The sequence below is a fragment of the Manis javanica genome, chromosome 10 (assembly GCF_040802235.1).
Source record: "Manis javanica isolate MJ-LG chromosome 10, MJ_LKY, whole genome shotgun sequence".
Lineage (NCBI taxonomy): Eukaryota > Metazoa > Chordata > Mammalia > Pholidota > Manidae > Manis > Manis javanica.
The window spans coordinates 49,808,062-49,824,859 of record NC_133165.1 but is presented as its reverse complement, the minus strand read 5'-3'; the positions used below and the strand labels follow the sequence as shown (position 1 = coordinate 49,824,859).

At 39.1% G+C, this 16,798-nt stretch overlaps 1 long non-coding RNA gene across 1 annotated transcript in view; it reads left to right on the top strand.

The window, feature by feature from the left end:
- Positions 1-635: 635 nt before the first annotated feature.
- LOC140844081 (uncharacterized) overlaps positions 636-16,798 on the top strand; it is an 85,452-nt gene continuing 69,289 nt past the window's right edge. The window contains exon 1 of the long non-coding RNA XR_012122256.1: positions 636-915. This is a non-coding gene — a long non-coding RNA (uncharacterized lncRNA). The remainder of the gene's footprint in view (positions 916-16,798) is intronic.

Sequence of the window (16,798 nt, the reverse complement as noted above, 5' to 3'; positions counted from 1 at the left end):
CGTGCATACACACATACATGCACATACACACACCACACACACGGAGTGAGAGAGACCTGCAGGCAGCAGAGCTATGATCACTAAGAGGAGACAACCTAATCAGAGAGCCAGACGGGGCCCCACCTGACTCCAACTGCAGCTGTGGGAAAAAAAGGACTAGAAGGTTCAGCGGGCGCAGTCTCCCCTTCTCTTGCAGCCCTAGTCTCCCCACTTTTGCCCCCCTTCACAGCTCTGTGAGGAGGTTTGGAAGCTCTGGGGAGGGGAGGCAGAGAGTTGGGCTTTCCAGAAGGAGGCAGGATGGTGTGAGCTCCAACGCCCTGCAATTGCTGGAGCAACCGTGGCGACACTTGAGTTATTCACAAAGGCTGGAATTCAAATGAGGCTGGCACTGCTCCAAGTCGCAGTAGCTTAGGAGGAGAGAGAAAGGCGCATTAACTATTCATCAAGATCTTAGCATTGCCTGGGCTCTAAGGTTCTCCCTCTGCATCCCTCCCTCTGTCACTGATTGTTGAGGGAAGGCGGGGGGGGGGGGGGGGGGGGTGCTCCTCCTGAAGCACTTCAGCTGTCAGTCTGTGTGCTGGAGGTGGGGGTGGGTGGCTGAAGTTAGGCAGATTTGTCTCATCACATGATGGGGGACCTGTATCATGTGATGATTCCGGTGATGTTGGAGGCAGCATGTGACTCCCAGGGCTACGTGGGCTCAAAAACAATTTAAATACAAAAACACAAGCAGGTTCCCCTCCTCTCCTTTGCCTTTTGGTCTGGCTCTCCCTACCTTTGGGCCAGTGCCCGAGTGAATGGAAAACCTGTCGTCTTGCAGCCACTAACACCGGGTACCTGGAGACCAGGCCCCTCGGCTGGGGGTCCCCCAGGAGCTGTGCCCCATCATTCTGCAGCCCACTGACTCCCAGCCTGGTAAGTTACTGAACACTTTGAGCAATTATTTGTGAAGCTGACCTAGACTGCCTCATTAGCATGCACAGGACACCATCGTTGAGCACGCTGGAAGGAAAGTGCCTGCCGGCTCTGGGGAGCTGCAGCCCTGGGGCTGGGCAAACCTACGCAGCCTTCCTGGGGAGCAGAGCTGTGCTGGCTATGCAGTGCTGGAGGGGAAGGAGCTTCCCATCTCTCTTCTCTCTCGGTTTTTCCAGCCAGCCTCTCTCCCGTCTTCTCTCTCCTGCCAGTCTTGCTCCTCTGGGTCTCTACTCGGTCTCTTCCCTCCCACCTCCCTCTCCACTCCCTCTTATTTGCTCTTTTTATTCATCCCCACTTTCTGTCTGTCTCTCCCACTGTTTCTCTTAGGAGTTCTCCCATCACCTTTTAAAATTAATATTTTGGACACCCAGGTTTTATGTTCTTTCTGTTCAGAATCCAGAAGCCTAGCTTCTGAGGACTTAGGGATTAGAAATATACTAAGGTGTTTTTCTCACTTAAGTCAAGGTCGAAGGCCCAATTCTTCCTGTCATGTACGTATTGCGTGCAAGTATGTGTTGAGAGTGATTAATGTATTTCTTGGGGCCATTAGAGCTGTTTCCTGGATGGATATTTGTTGGCTCCAGATCCCAGCTCAGCTAAGGGATCATTGAGTGATAGAAGGGGCAGTTACAGCAGTCAGGAGACAATGCTGCCAGACCCCAAGTGTCTGACTCTTTGTGGGAGAAATCAAGTCGTAAAGCGGAAGCTGAAATCCAGTGCTCAATGCTTAGGGGGTCACTTAGATGTCACTAGGCATCTCCAAGAGCTGGCTTAGAGTTTGAAGCCACACCTTTGCAGAAGGAGGCAAGCTCTGGCTGAGAGAGTAGCCATGGGGAAGATAAATGTTTTATCTTGGCGGTGTCAATAGCCACATAGGAAGGAGATGTTGGCTGTGTCAGAAACTTCTGGCTCATTGTTATTTAGGTATATCAACATCCGTTCAGCAAGAAACAGTAATTAGCACAGTCTACCCCACAACTCAACTAGTACATGCTATTTTGATGCCCATTTTGGAGATGGGGAAAGGGAGGCACAAGGCAGTTACATCACTCAGCTAGTCAGTGATAGAGTTGGATTTGAACCCAGGCCTCTTTTCTCCAGAGCCTGCATAGTTAATCACTGATAAACCACCTCAAAATATATCTATCCGCATCACTGTGTGACAGGTAGCATGAAAGGTTTGGGACTACATTTGTGAACAAGACAGAGACATCCAGTTCTCATGGAGCTTATGGTTCAGTGGAGAAGGTGGCTATTAAACATATCCTCACACAAGGCAATGTATTATTTCAAACTGGAATATTAGTTAAGGAGAAAAGTAGGGTACCGTGAGAATATACAACCAGAAACATCAGTTAGGGGGCAAAGGGGAAGAGCTGGTCAAAGGCACCCCCTCTACTGATGTAACATTTAAGTTGGAACCTGAAAGAGGAGCAGAAGCCAGGCAGGGGAAGAGCCAGGAAGACCATTCCAAACAGAAGGGCTAGCGTCTAGGAAGGCCCTGTGGTGGGAAAGGGCCAACGCCGCTGGAGGGGCAGCAAGAGCCCTGACGGTCTGAGCACACTAGGAGATGAGGCCATCCAGATTGTGTGGCTCTCCATAGGCCTTGCTCAAGTGATTGGGTTCCATCGATCGATGAAAAACTGTTAAAGCATTTTAGGTGGGGAAGTAGCATAACTGGACCAGCAAGACGAAAAGACTTCTTCAAGAGGTATATCAGTTTTCTGCTACATTACAAAATACCCCAAAACCTAGTGGCTTAAAGCAACAATCATTTATAGCTCATTACACTGTAACTGGCAGTCACAGCTGAGATCACACAGTACTTCTGTTCTTGCCTGGGTTTACTCAGGCAGCTAGTCAGCCAGCAGGCTGGCGGCAGGTAGTTAATCTTACATGATCTCATTCATATGTCTGCTGATTGGCAAGGGCAATTGAAATTGACTGGGCCATGTGCCTCTATATCTAGTGAACTAGCCCGGCCTTCTTCTAATGATGGCTGGGTTCCAAAAGCAGTGAGAGAGGGTGAGCCCCCCCTTGCACAAGCACTTGTCAAAAAGCATGTACTTGCATCATGTTTGCTAATGTTTGATTGACCTAAACAAGTTATGTGATCAAGCTCAGATTCAAGGGATGGAAAAATATACCCCTTGGCCAGAGGAGCTACAAAATGTGTCTTTGTGTTTCCAGCCTACTACGTGAATTTCAAGTGATAAACTGGATATTGTCTTCCTCTGCTATGGGAGGAACTGAAAGCCAAGAGGAAATTTGGAGTCAATTTTGCTGTGATTGGAGATGAACTTAGACTTGGTCGCATATCAATCTTTGTTTTCTGTTAAGAGCAAGCAGGAGTCTGAGCATCTGTTTTGGACGTGGATTAGAAGGCTATCTAGAATATGGTGTAGGAATGTCCTCTTCTCATAGGGTTATCTGGCAATGATGTGGAATCCTAGAAGACTTTTGAGGTTGGGAGATCATCCACCTATGAAATTTGGACCCTATGGAACTCAGGATGTGTCTAAGTGTTCCAGGCAAGGCAATGGCATGTGCATAGGTCCTGAGGCTAAGAAGTAGGTGGCTTGTTTGGGAAATAGCAATTTGGTTTAATGTAATTGTAGTGGAAATGGAATGGGAGTGGACAGAATAGAAAATGTTTAAGAAACAGAATAAGCCTTGCTGATGGATTTGATAGGAGTTGAAGAAAGGGAACATGTTAAAGAAGACCCCTGGGTCAGTGAAACTGTTTCCTAAAGTGGAAAGACTAGGAGACGATCAGAATATTTTGGGGGTGGGGAGAGGGCAGGAAAAAAATCAAGCATTCTATCAACTGGGTCAAATGTTGCTAAGATGTTGAATAAATTTAGGACAGAAAAGTGTCTGTCTGATTTGGCAATGAAGATAGCTGAAGAATTTGACAAGAGTAATTTTGGTGGAGTGGCAAGGGTAGAAACCAGATTGGAGTAGGTTCAGGAGTGAATGAAGGTAAATAAACTGTGAAAGAGATAATACAAATCAGGGAGTGTTTAGATATAGGTCAGGGTTAGGGGAACTGTCTTGATTTTATGTTTGCTTAAAAAGGTTGGGGGTTGGGGGTGGCCTCTAGGTTATGTAAACTTGGAGTAGTCCAGTTGAAAGGGGGAGAGGGGATCCTAAAGCATTTGACTGAATAGGTGATAGTAGATTTTTAGTTTTTACAGTAAGAAATAATGAGAAAAAAAGATGGCATAAGATACATGAAAGGTTGTAGATTTGGTGCTGAGAGGAGAAGAATTTCCTACCTATCAGCTTTTACTCTCACAATGAAGTATAAAGCAAGGCCATTAGCAAAGAGAAAAGAAGACAAGAAGATGGAAGAGGGGACCATATAAATGTTCATCTTGGAGCAGGAGAAACAGCCCTTATAAAGGAAGAAGTAGGCTTGCTGGACAAAGCAGAGTGCCTGTTAAGAACAGAAAGCATGTATTGGGTAATTTTCTTCAGTATCATTCAAGTGCATGGATTCAAGCACCTGGAGATGGTAGAGTGCCCATCAGGTTGAGGTTTTGCTGGACAAATTCCATAAAAGAGAAAAGGGCAAGGATGTTGAAAGGGTTTACAGGGAAATGATTGTCAAGGTGAGTCACAGAATCTAGGCAGTGGGCAGAATGGAAATGGAACCAGGACGGAATGATGGAGAATGAATTAAGAGGTAGGCTCAGTGGAGCAGAGGTCACAATGGGTGAGAGACTGTGTTCCTGGAGGTGCTCTAGCCCCATCACCACCTGGGAGCTTGTTAGAAAGGCAGAATATCAGGTCCCACCCCAGATCTAAATACAAATCTGCATTTTAACAAGATCCTTGTGATTTACGTACATATTAAAGACTGAGAAGCACTGATGTGGATTGTTTTTTTGGGGAAAAACATAGTGCTACTCTTTCAAAACAGATCTTGATTTAGCAAAAGTTCCTTTTCTTTTGTCCCGGTTTTTATTTTAATTTTTAATATGCAAAATTTCAAACATACATTAAAATTTAGTGAAACCCCGTGTACCATCATTAACTTCAGTAATTTTCAACTCATGGCCAATCTTTTTGTTTTCTTTATACCATCCTTCCCACCAAGGATTATTTTGAATCAAATCTTAGACTGATATAATTTCACCTGTAAATATATCATTAACTACCTCTAAAACGCAAGGACCCCCACCTTTTTAAACATAACCACTATATCATCACCACTAAAAGTCCCAATAAAGTCAAGCATCAGACATCCAGTTAATGATCACATACCTGCAATTGTTTTTGTTTAGTTCAAATGAGTATCCTAACAAGGTCCATACATGGCAACTGGTTAATATGTTTCTAAGTGTTTTGTAGTTTATAGGCTCTTTTTCATCTCTTTCCTTGACCCCTTGACATTTTGTACTGAAGAAACAAAATTATTTGTCTTCTAGATTTTCCCAAAAACTAGATTTTGCTGATTGTTTTCTCATGGTATCATTTAATATGTTCCTTTATCCTTTCTTTGTATTCTCTGTAAGCTTGTCATTAGACCTGAGAGAACTGCTTTTGAAAAAACTGTGGTGAAATAGTTCAAGTATAGAACATGTATGAAGTATCTATGTACAGCTTAAAGAATAAAATACCCTTGTAACAATCACCTAATGCCTTAGACACCCTCATATGGCATCCCCCTTCATCTTTCCTAATGGTAACCTCTAGCTTGACTTTTGAAATAACAAGTTTTCTGCTAATTTTATCATATGCATGTACCTCCCTAAGTAATATTTCACTCCTTCCAACTTTTTGAGTTGTATATAAATTACTCATAGCACAGACATTCTGTGACATTTATTTTGCTCAATATTTTATTTTTGAGATTCATCAATGTTTATGTTTGTAGCTATGTTTCTTTCATTTTCACTGTGTATAGTAATCCCCCAAGTGAATGTGCTACTATTTATTTATCATTCTTCTGATGGGCATTTGGTTATTTCCCCCCAGTTTGGGCATATTATGAGTAATGCTGCTATGAACATTCTTGTACATGTCTTGTGTACTTGTGCAAGAATTTCTCTAGATGTGTATATAGAAGTGAAAGTGCTGGATCATAGAGTATATAACTTACAAGAAAATTACTGTTTTCTGTAAATTGATTTTGTTCCTTTCCAATTCTCATACCTTTTAATTTATTATTGTTGCCTCAGAGTACCAGCAAAGGTTTCTAATACAATATAATAGAAATGGTGAAAGCATTTATCCTTGTCTCATTTTGATCTCAAAGGAAAAGCATTCAACATTACACAATTAGATAGCATGTTTGCTAAAGGCTTTTTTTTAAGTTTCGGTTTTTATCAAATTAAGAAAATTCCTGTTTCTTCATTGCTCCAAGTTTTTTCCAACAATAAATGGTTTTCAAATTTTATCAAATAGTCTTTCTGTGTTTGACATAGAAAAATGATTTTCCTATTTTATTCTTTTAATGTAGTGAATTACATAATTTTCTCCCCCCCAGCTTTATTGACATATTATACACATGCAACATGATTTGATATACATATATATTGTGAAATGATTACCACAATCAGGTTAGTTAGTTAATACCTCCATCCCCTAATGTAATTTCTCTTTTTTTAGTTGTGGTGATAATAATTAAGAACTACTCCCTTAACAACTTCAAGAATATAATATTGTCAGTTATAGTCACCATGTTGTACATTAGATCCCCAGAATTTATTTACCTTATAGCTAGAAGTTTGTCCCCTTTTGTCCCCATTTTCCCCACCCCCCACCATTCTGGGGGCAACCACCATTCTACTCTCTGTTTCTATGAGTTTGGATTTTTTAAATTCCACATAAAAGTGAGAACACACATTTTATCTTTCTCTTTCTAACTTATTTCACTTAGCATAAAGCTCTCAGGGTCCGTCCATGTCATAAAAAGTAGGATTTGCTGCTTTTTTATGAATGAGTAGTATTCTATTATGTGTATATATATATATATATATATATATATATATATATATATATATATATATATATCACAGTTTATTTATCCATTCATCCATTGATGGACATTTAGGTTGTTTCCATGTCTTGACTATTGTGAATAATGCTGCACTGAATGTGACAGTACAAATATCTCTTCAAGATAATGATTTCATTTCCATCAGATATATATATCCAAAGGTGGGATTGTTGGATCCTGTGGTGATTCTCTATTTAACTTATTGAGGAACCTCATACTGTTTTCCATAATGGCCACACCAACACTTCTTGTCTTTTGCTTTTTTGTTAATAGCCATTGTGACATGCGTGAGGTGATATCTCAGTGTGGTTTTGATTTGCATTCCCTTGATGATTATGATGTTGGGCATCTTTTCATTTCGTGTTGACCATTTGCACATCTTCTTTGAGAAAATGTCTGTTCAAGTCCTTTGCTCATTTTTAATCACATTGTTTCTTTTTTTTTCTGTTGAGTCATATGAGTTCCTCCTACATTTAGGATATTAACCCCTTATCTGATAGATGGTTTGCAGATATTTTCTCCCACTCTATAGATCGCCTTTCCATTTTGCTGATTGTTACTTTTGCTGTGCAGAAGCTTTTTAGCTTGATATAGTCCCACTTGTTGATTTTTAGTTTTGTTGCTTTCACTTTTGTTATCATACCCTAAAAATTGTTGCTAAGACTAATGTCCAAGAACACTTCCCATCTGTTTTCTTTTAGTAATTTTATAGTTTCAGGTATTACGTTTAAGTCTTTAATCCAGTTCCAGATACTTTTTGTGAGTGGTGTAAGTCAGGGGTCCTATTTCATTCTTTTGTATGTGAATATTTAGTTTTCACAGTACCGTTTACTAAAGAGACTATCTTTTCCCCATGCGTATTCTTTGCTCCCTTGTCAAATATTAGTTGTATATGCATGGGTTTATTTCTGGACTCTCACTTCTGTTCCATTGGTCTATGTATCTCTATTGATGCCATTACCATACTGTTTTTATTACTATAGCTTTGTAATAAAGTTTGGAATCAGTAAATTTGATGCCTCTGGCCTTGTTCTTCTCAGAATTGCTTTGACTATTCAGGATCTTTTGTGTTTCTACGCAAATTTTAAATTGTTTTTCTTTTTCTGTGAAAAATGTCACTGGAATTTTGATAAGAATTGCATTGAGTTTACAGATGGCTTTGGGTAGCATGGACATTTTAACAATATGAATTTTACCACTTCATGACCATAGGATGTCTTTCATTTACTTGTGTCTTCTTCAGTTTCTTTTATTACTGTCCTGTAATCTGCAGTGTACAGATATTCCGTCTCCTTGGTTAAATTTATTCTAAGTATTTTATTGCTTTTGATGCCATTTTAAATGAATTTCCTTTTTACTTCTTTTTCAGATAGTTCATTGTTAGTGTATGGAAATGCAACTGATTTTTGTAGGTTGAATTTATATCCTGCAACTTAATGGAATTTTTGGTGGAGTCTTTAGGATTTTCTATATACATTAGATCACATCACCTGCAAATAAAGACATTTTTACTTCTCCTTTCCGATTTGGATACCTTTTACTTATTTTTCTTGCCTAATTGCTCTGGCTAGGGCTTCCAGTACTAAGGTGAATAAGAGTGTTGAGAATGGGCACCTTGTTTTGTTCCTGATCTTAGCAGGAATGCTTTCAACCTTTCACTGTTCAGTATGGTGTTGGCTAGGGGTTTGTCAAATATGGCTTCTACTATGTTGAGGAATGTGCCTTTTATGCCCATTTGTCAAGAATTTTTATCATGAAAGGATCTTGGATTTTGTCAAGTACTTTTTCTGCATCTATTGAGATGATTATATGATTTTTACCTTTTATTCTATTAATGTGGTGTGTCATATTTGCACATGCTGAACCATCCTTGCATCTCAGGGAAAAATTCCATTTGTTCTTGTTGTATGATCATTTTAATGTGCTGCTGAATTCATTTTGTTGAAAATACTTGCATTTACAATAGCCAAGATATGGAAGCAACCTAAGTGTCCATCAGTAGATGAATGGATAAAGAAGATATAGTATATACACACATGGAATATAAGCCATAAAGAAAGCAGAAATCCTGACATTTGCAACAACATGGATGGATTTAGAGGGTGTTATGCTAAGTGAAATAAACCAGGTGGAGAAAGACAAATAGCAGATGACTTCAATTATTTGTGGAATATAAAAACAAAGCAAAACAGAATGAACAAGATGCATAGATTCAAGATGGCAGCATGAGAGGTGAGACAGAGAACTCCTCCCAAAACCACATATATTATGAAAATATAATTAATACAACTAATCCTAAAAGAACAATAGGAAAGAAGGCTGCACTAGACTGCATACACCTGGAGAACAGAGCAGACCTCACAAAACAGGGTAATGTACCAAAGCCTTGATCCAGCAGGACCCAAGCCCTTCCCCCACCCCAGCTCACTGGTAGGAGGAAGAGAAATGGAGCAGGGAGGGGGTGGAAGCCTGGGACTGGTGAACACCCAGCCCTGGAGATCTGCTATGGTAGCACAAACCTACATTGCATGGTGCTCTGGAGATTAGTAGGGTTAGAAATACTTGGAGAAACTGAGATTCCAGCCCTTTGTGGAGGACAGGGATCCACATCCGGCCACTCTAGGACAAAAGAAAGGCGGGAAGTCTGAGAGGCTTCCTAGCAGTGAGAGGGCTGCTGAAAGGGTGGGGATTGCACAGAGCTTGCTGCACGGGAGAAGGGATAGGTGGACAAGGTTGTCTGGGAAGGCTCTACCCAGCTGGTTGGGAACTTTCAGGAACTTTTAGGCCCTTCCACCATGATAGGCAGCCTGCTGCACCTTCCTCCTGGCCTGCCGGCAATAGCTCGCACACCGGTAGTCCCTGAACTGCCGTCAGGCCAGCCAGAGGGAGGCCCTGCCTATGGCAGCTACAGACACAAAGCACCAAGGCTTACACCTGTGTGCTTGGCCCACTGGCTCTGACAGTGGAGACAGGCACTGCAGCTGGGAAGCGGGAAGCAGCTTTTTCCTCACCCCAAGCACCAGCACCACTCCCCTGCAACACCCAACATCACTCCAGGGGCTGAGCAGCTCCAGAGATTAGAACTTCTGGGCACTAGAGAGCAAAACATACAAATATGAAATGTCAAAGGAACCTGGTTCAAACACCAGAAAAAGAGCCAAATCAAACTGAATTCACCAATCTTACTGAAAGAGAGTTCAAAATAAAAATCATAAACATGCTCATAGAGGTACAGAAAAATATTCAAGAACTCAGGAATGAATTTAGGATGTAGATTCAATCATTAAGAAATTCCATATCTGAAATAAAACATACAATGGAGAGATTTAAAAGCAGATTAGATGTAGTAGAAGAGACAGTAAATGGAATAGAAATTAGAGAAGAGGAATACAAACAAGCTGGGCCACAGAGAGAAAAAAGGATCTCTAAGAATGAAAGAGTATTAAGAGAACTGTGTGACCAATCCAAACAGAATAATACTCGCATTATAGGGGTTCCAGAAGAAGAAGATAGTAAAAGGGATAGGAAGTGTCTTTGAGGACGTAATTGCTGAAACCTTCCCCAACCTGGGGAAGGAGATAGTCTCTCAGGCCATGGAAGTGCACAGATCTCCCAAAACAAGGGACTCAAGGAAGACAACACCAAGACATATAATAATTAAAATGGCAAAGATCAAGGATAAGAATAGACTTTTAAAAGCAGCTACAGAGAGAAAAAAGATCACATACAAAGGAAAACCCATCAGGCTATCATCAGACTTCTCAGCAGAAACCTTACAGGCCAGAAGGGAGTGGCATGATATATTTAATACAATGAAAAAGAAGAGCCTCAAACCAAGAATACTCTACCTACCCAGCAAGGTTATCATTTAAATTTTAAGGAGGGATTAAATGATTTCCAGATAAGCAAAAGCTGAGAGAATTTACCTCCTACAAACTACCTCTACAGTGCATTTTCAACAGACTGCTATAGATGGAAGTATTCCTAAGGCTAAACAGCTGTCACCAGGGGAAATGAAACCACAGCAAAGTAAAACAATTAATTACTAAGCAGATGCAAAATCAAATCAATGACCCCCAAAGTGAATCAAGGGATAGAAAAAGAGTGCAGAATATGATACATAATATATAAAGAATGGAGGAGGAAAAAAAAAGAACCTTAGGTTGTGTTTGTAATAGCATACTAAATGAGTTAAATTAGACTGTTAGATAGTAAGGGAATTACCCTTGAACCTTTGGTAACCATGAATCTAAAGCCTGCAGTGGCAATAAGTACATACCTATCGATAATCACCCTAAATGTAAATAGTCTGAATGCACCAATCAAAAGACAAGAAGTCACTGAATGGATAAAGAAAAAGACCTGTCTATATGCTGCCTACAAGAGACTTACTTCACTGCCTACCAGAGACATACACAGACTAACAGTAAAGGGATGGAAAAGATATTTCATGAAACTAATAGAAAAAAGCAGGAGTTGCAGTACTCATACCAGACAAAATAGACTTCAAAACAAAGAAAATAACAAGAGACAAAGAAGGACATTACATAATGATAAAGGAGTCAGTCAAACAAGAGGATATAACTATTATAAATATCTATGTACCCAACACAGGATCACCTACATATGTGAAACAAATACTAACAGAATTAAAGAGGGAAATAGAATGCAATGCATTCATTTTAGGAGACTTCAATACACCACTCACTCCAAAGAACAGATCAACCAGAAAGAAAATAAGTAAGGAGACAGAGGCATTGAACAACCTATTAGAACAGATGGACCTAACAGACATCTACACAACACTCCATCCAAAAGCAACAGGATACACATTCTTCTCGAGTGCGTATGGAACATTTTCAAGAATAGATCAGATACTAGACCACAGAAAGAGCCTCATTAAATTCAGAAATATTGAGATTGTACCAACCACCTTCTCAGATCACAAAGGTATGAAACTAGAAATAAATGACACAAAGAAAAGGAAAAAGCCCACCAACACTTGGAGGCTTAACAACATGCTCCTAAATAATCAATGGATCAATGAAAAAATAAAAACAGAGATCAAACAATATATGGATACAAATGAAAACAATAATTCAACACCACAAAATCTGTGGGACACAGTGAAGGCTGTACTAAGAGGGAAGTATATTGCAATACAGGCCTACCTCAGGAAAGAAAAACAATCCCAAATGAACAGTCTAAATTCACAATTAATGAAACTAGAAAAGAAGAACAAATGAGTCCCAAAGTCAGTAGAAGGAGGGACATAAAAAGATTAGAGCAGAAATTAATAAAATCAAGAAGAATAAAAAATAGAAAGAATCAATGAAAGCAGGAGCTGGTTCTTCAAGAAAATAAACAAAATAGATAAACCCCTAGCCAGCCCTATGAAGAAAAAAAGAGAGTCTTAAACATAATCAGAAATGAGAAAGGAAAAATCATTATGGACACCACAGAAATACAAAGAATTATTAGAAAAAACTACAAAAAACTATATGGTAACAAACTGGATAACCTAGAAGAAATGGACAACTTTCTAGAAAAATACAAGTGTCCAAGGCTGACCCAGGAAGAAACAGAAAATCTGAATAGACCAATTATCAGCAAGGATTGAATTGGTAATCAAAAAACTACCTAAGTACAAAACTCCTGTACCAGATTGTTTTACTGCTGAACTTTATCAAACATTTAGTGAAGATCTTATACCCGTCCTCCTTAAAGTTTTCCAAAAAGTAGAAGAGGAAGGAATACTCCCAAACACATTCTAAAAGGCCAGCATCACTCTGATAACAAAAACAGGCAAAGACCCCACCAAAAAAGAAAACTACAGACCAATATCCCTGATGAACATAGATGCAAAAATACTCAACAAAATATTAGCAAACCAAATTCAAAAATATATCAAAAAGATTATCCATCATGATCAAGTAGGATTTATTCCAGGGATGCAAACATGGTACAATACTTGAAAATCCATCAACATCATCCACCACATCAACAAAAAGAAGGACAAAAATCACATGATCATCTCCATAGATGCTGAAAAAGCATTCAACAAAATTCAACACCCATTCATGATAAAAACTCTAAAAAAATGGGTATATAGAGGGCAAGTACCTCATCATAACAAAGGCCGTATATAACAAATCCACAGCCAACATTATACTTAACAGTGAGAAACTGAAAGCTTTTCCTCTAAGATTGGGAACAAGACAACGATGCCCACTCACTCCACTTTTATTCAACATAGTTCTGGAGGTCCTCGCCATGGCAGTCAGACAACACAAAGAAATAAAACGCATCAGATTGGTAAAGAAAAATTTAAACCATCACTGTTTGCAGATGACGTGATACTGTACATAAAAAACCCTAAAGACTCTACTCCAAAACTACTAGATATAATATCTGAAATCTGCAAAGTTGCAGGAAACAAAATTAATACACAGACATCTGTGGCATACCTATACACTAACAATGAACTAGCATAAAGAGAAATCAGGAAAACAATTCCATTCACAATCGCATCAAAAAGAATAAAATACCTAGGAATAAACCTAACCAAGGAAGTGAAAGACTTCTACCCTGAAAACTATAAGACATTCATGAGAGAAACTATAGAAGATATCAATAAATGGAAATGCATCCTGTGCTCATGGATAGGAAGAATTAATATTGTCATAATGGCCATCCTGCCTAAAGCAATCTACAGATTGAATGCAATCCCTATCAAAATACCAACCCCATTCTTCAACAAACTAGAGCAAATAGTTCTAAAATTCATATGGAACCACAAAGACCCCGAATAGCCAAAGCAATCTTGAGAAGGAAGAATAAAGCAGGGGGTTTTCAGTCCCCAACTTCAAGCTCTACTACAAAGCCACAGTAATCAAGACTATTTGTTACTGGCACAAGAACAGACCCATAGACCAATGGAACAGACTAGACAGCCCAGATATAAACCCAAGCCTTTATGGTCTAGTAATATATGATAAAGGAGCCATGGATATACAATGGGGAAATAACAGCCTCTTCAACAGTTGGTGTTGGCAAAACTGGACAGCTACATGTAAGAGAATGAAACTGGATTATTATCTAACCCCATATACAAAAATAAACTCAAAATAGATCAAAGACCTGAATGTGAGTCATGAAACTGTAAAACTCTTAGAAGAAAACATAGTAAAAAATCTCCTGAATATAAACATGAGCAACTTTTTTCTGAATGCATCTCCTCGTGCAAGGGAAACAAAAGCAAAAATGAACACATGGGAACTACATCAAGCTAAAAAGCTTCTGTACGGCAAAGGACACTGTCAACAGAACAAAAAGGTATACTGCACTCTGAGAGAATATATTTGTAAATGACATATCCAATAAGGGGTTAACATCCAAAATATATAAAGAACTCACATGCCTCAACACCCAAAAAGCAAATAATCCTATTAAAAAATGGGTGGAGGATATGAACAGACACTTCTCCAAAGAAGAAATTCAGATGGCCAGTAGGCACATGAAAAGATACTCCACATCACTAATTATCAGGGAAATGCAAATTAATACCACAATGAGATGTCACCTCACACCAGTTAGGATGGCCAACATAGAAAAGACTAGGAACAGCAAATGCTGGCAAGGATGTGGAGAAAGGGGAACCCTCCCACACAGCTGGAGGGAATGTGAAATAGTTCAACCATTGTGGAAAGCAGTATGGATGTGCCTCAAAAAATGAAAAATAGAAATACCACTTGACCCAGGAATTCCACTCCTAGGAATTTACCCTAAGAATACAGGATCCCAGTTTCAAGAAGACATATGCACCCCTATGTTTATTGCAGCATATTTACAATAGCCAAGATATGGAAGCAACCTAAGTGTCCATCAGTAGATGAATGGATAAAGAAGATGTGGTACATATAGGCAATAGAATATTATTCAGCCATAAGAAGAAAACAAATCCTACCATTTACAACAACATGGATGGAGCTAGAGAGTGGAGAAAGACAAGCCAGGTGGAGAAAGACAAGTACTAAATGATTTCACTCATCTGTGGAGCATAATAACAAAGAAAAAACTAAAGGAACAAAACAGCAGCAGACTCACAGAACCCAAGAATGAACTAACAGTTGCCAAAGGGAAAGGGACTGGGGAGGGTGGGTGTTAAGGGAGGGAGAAGGGGAATAAGGGGCATTATGATTCACACACATAATGTAGGGAAGGTAGTATAGCACAGAGAAGGCAACTGGTGACTATAGTATCTTACTATGCTGATGGACAGTGACTGTAATGGGGTATGTAGTGGGGACTTCATAATGGGGGAAGTCTAGTAACCTCAGTGTCACTCATGTGATTTTATATCAATGATACCAAAATTAAGAAAAAAAATTTTTAAACAGCATGAACAAAACAGTAGACTCATAGACATGAAGAACTGATTAATGGTTACCAAGGGGAAAGGGTTGTGGGGTGGGTGGAGAGGGTCAGGTAGATAAAAGGGCACAATAATTTGCAATCAAAATATAAATTGGTTATGGGGACAGTAGTACAGCATAGAGAATATATTCAACGATTGTGGAACATCTTTCTATATTAAGAGATAGTAACTGCAGTAGAGGGGGTGAAGCTTTAATAATATGGGTAACTCTTGAACCACTGGTTGTACTTTGAAACCAATGTAAGATTATATATCAATGATACTTTACTTAAAAAATACTTTAATTAAAAAATATATATTTGTCAGGCCTATACTATAGGCCAAACTGCAGTGGCCTATAGTTTTCTTGTATTGTCCTTATCTGGCTTTGGTATCAGAGTTATGCTGGCTCATAAAAAGAAATTGAGAATATTCTCTCCTTTTCAACTTTTTGAAAGAGTTTGAGAAGGACTGGTGTTTATTTTTCTTTGAATGTTTGTTAGAATTCACCAGTGAAGCCATCCGGTTATGGAATTTTCTTTGGGCAGTTTTTAATTACTGATCCAATATCTTTATTTGTTCTTGATCTGTTCAAGTTTTCTGTTTCTTAATGATTTGGTCGTGATTATATGTTTCTAGGAATTTGTCAGTTTTTTTCTAGATTATCCAATTTGTTGGCTTATAATTGCTCACAGTAGTCTCTTACAGTCTTTTGTGTTACTGTCTTCTCTTTCATTTTTTATTTTAGTTATTTACGTCCTCTCTCTCTTTCTTAGTTATTCCATCTAAAGTCTTGTCACTTTTATCTTTTAAAATAACCATCTCTTAATTTTGTTGATCTTTTCTATTCTATTGTTTTTCAGGTCTCTATTTAATTAACTCTGCTCTTATCATTATTATTTCCTTTCTTCTGCTAAGCTTGGGCTCAGTTTGTTCTTTTCCTAGTTCTTAAGGTATAAAGTTATGTTTTTTATTTGTGATTTCTCTTTTCTGTTTTGAAGTTCTTGTCATTTTAATTGCCATGAAAAGCAATCTCTCAGCTAATGACTTTGCCCTCCTCTCCTACCTAACCCCCACCTCCCTTCCTATGCATACAGCACAGGAACCTAAAGACCCTCCTCCCCCATGGTCCTCTCTGCTCTCATTATGGGAAGAACTGTCACTAATGGATGCAACCTCCTCTATATAGCATGAAACAAGATGAATAAAAACATCTTTCTGAAGAGTTTTGTTATACTATTATCTTAGATTGGAATCAGAGACAGAGATGAAAGCAAAGGCTGGGTGAAGTTTGGGGGATCTCTTAGAGATCAGAATTCTCCTGATGGGCACAGAGCCCATAGTTCACCTAGAAAAGGGGCTAATGTCTAAGAGGACAGGGCCTAGGATGGGCTAGGCTG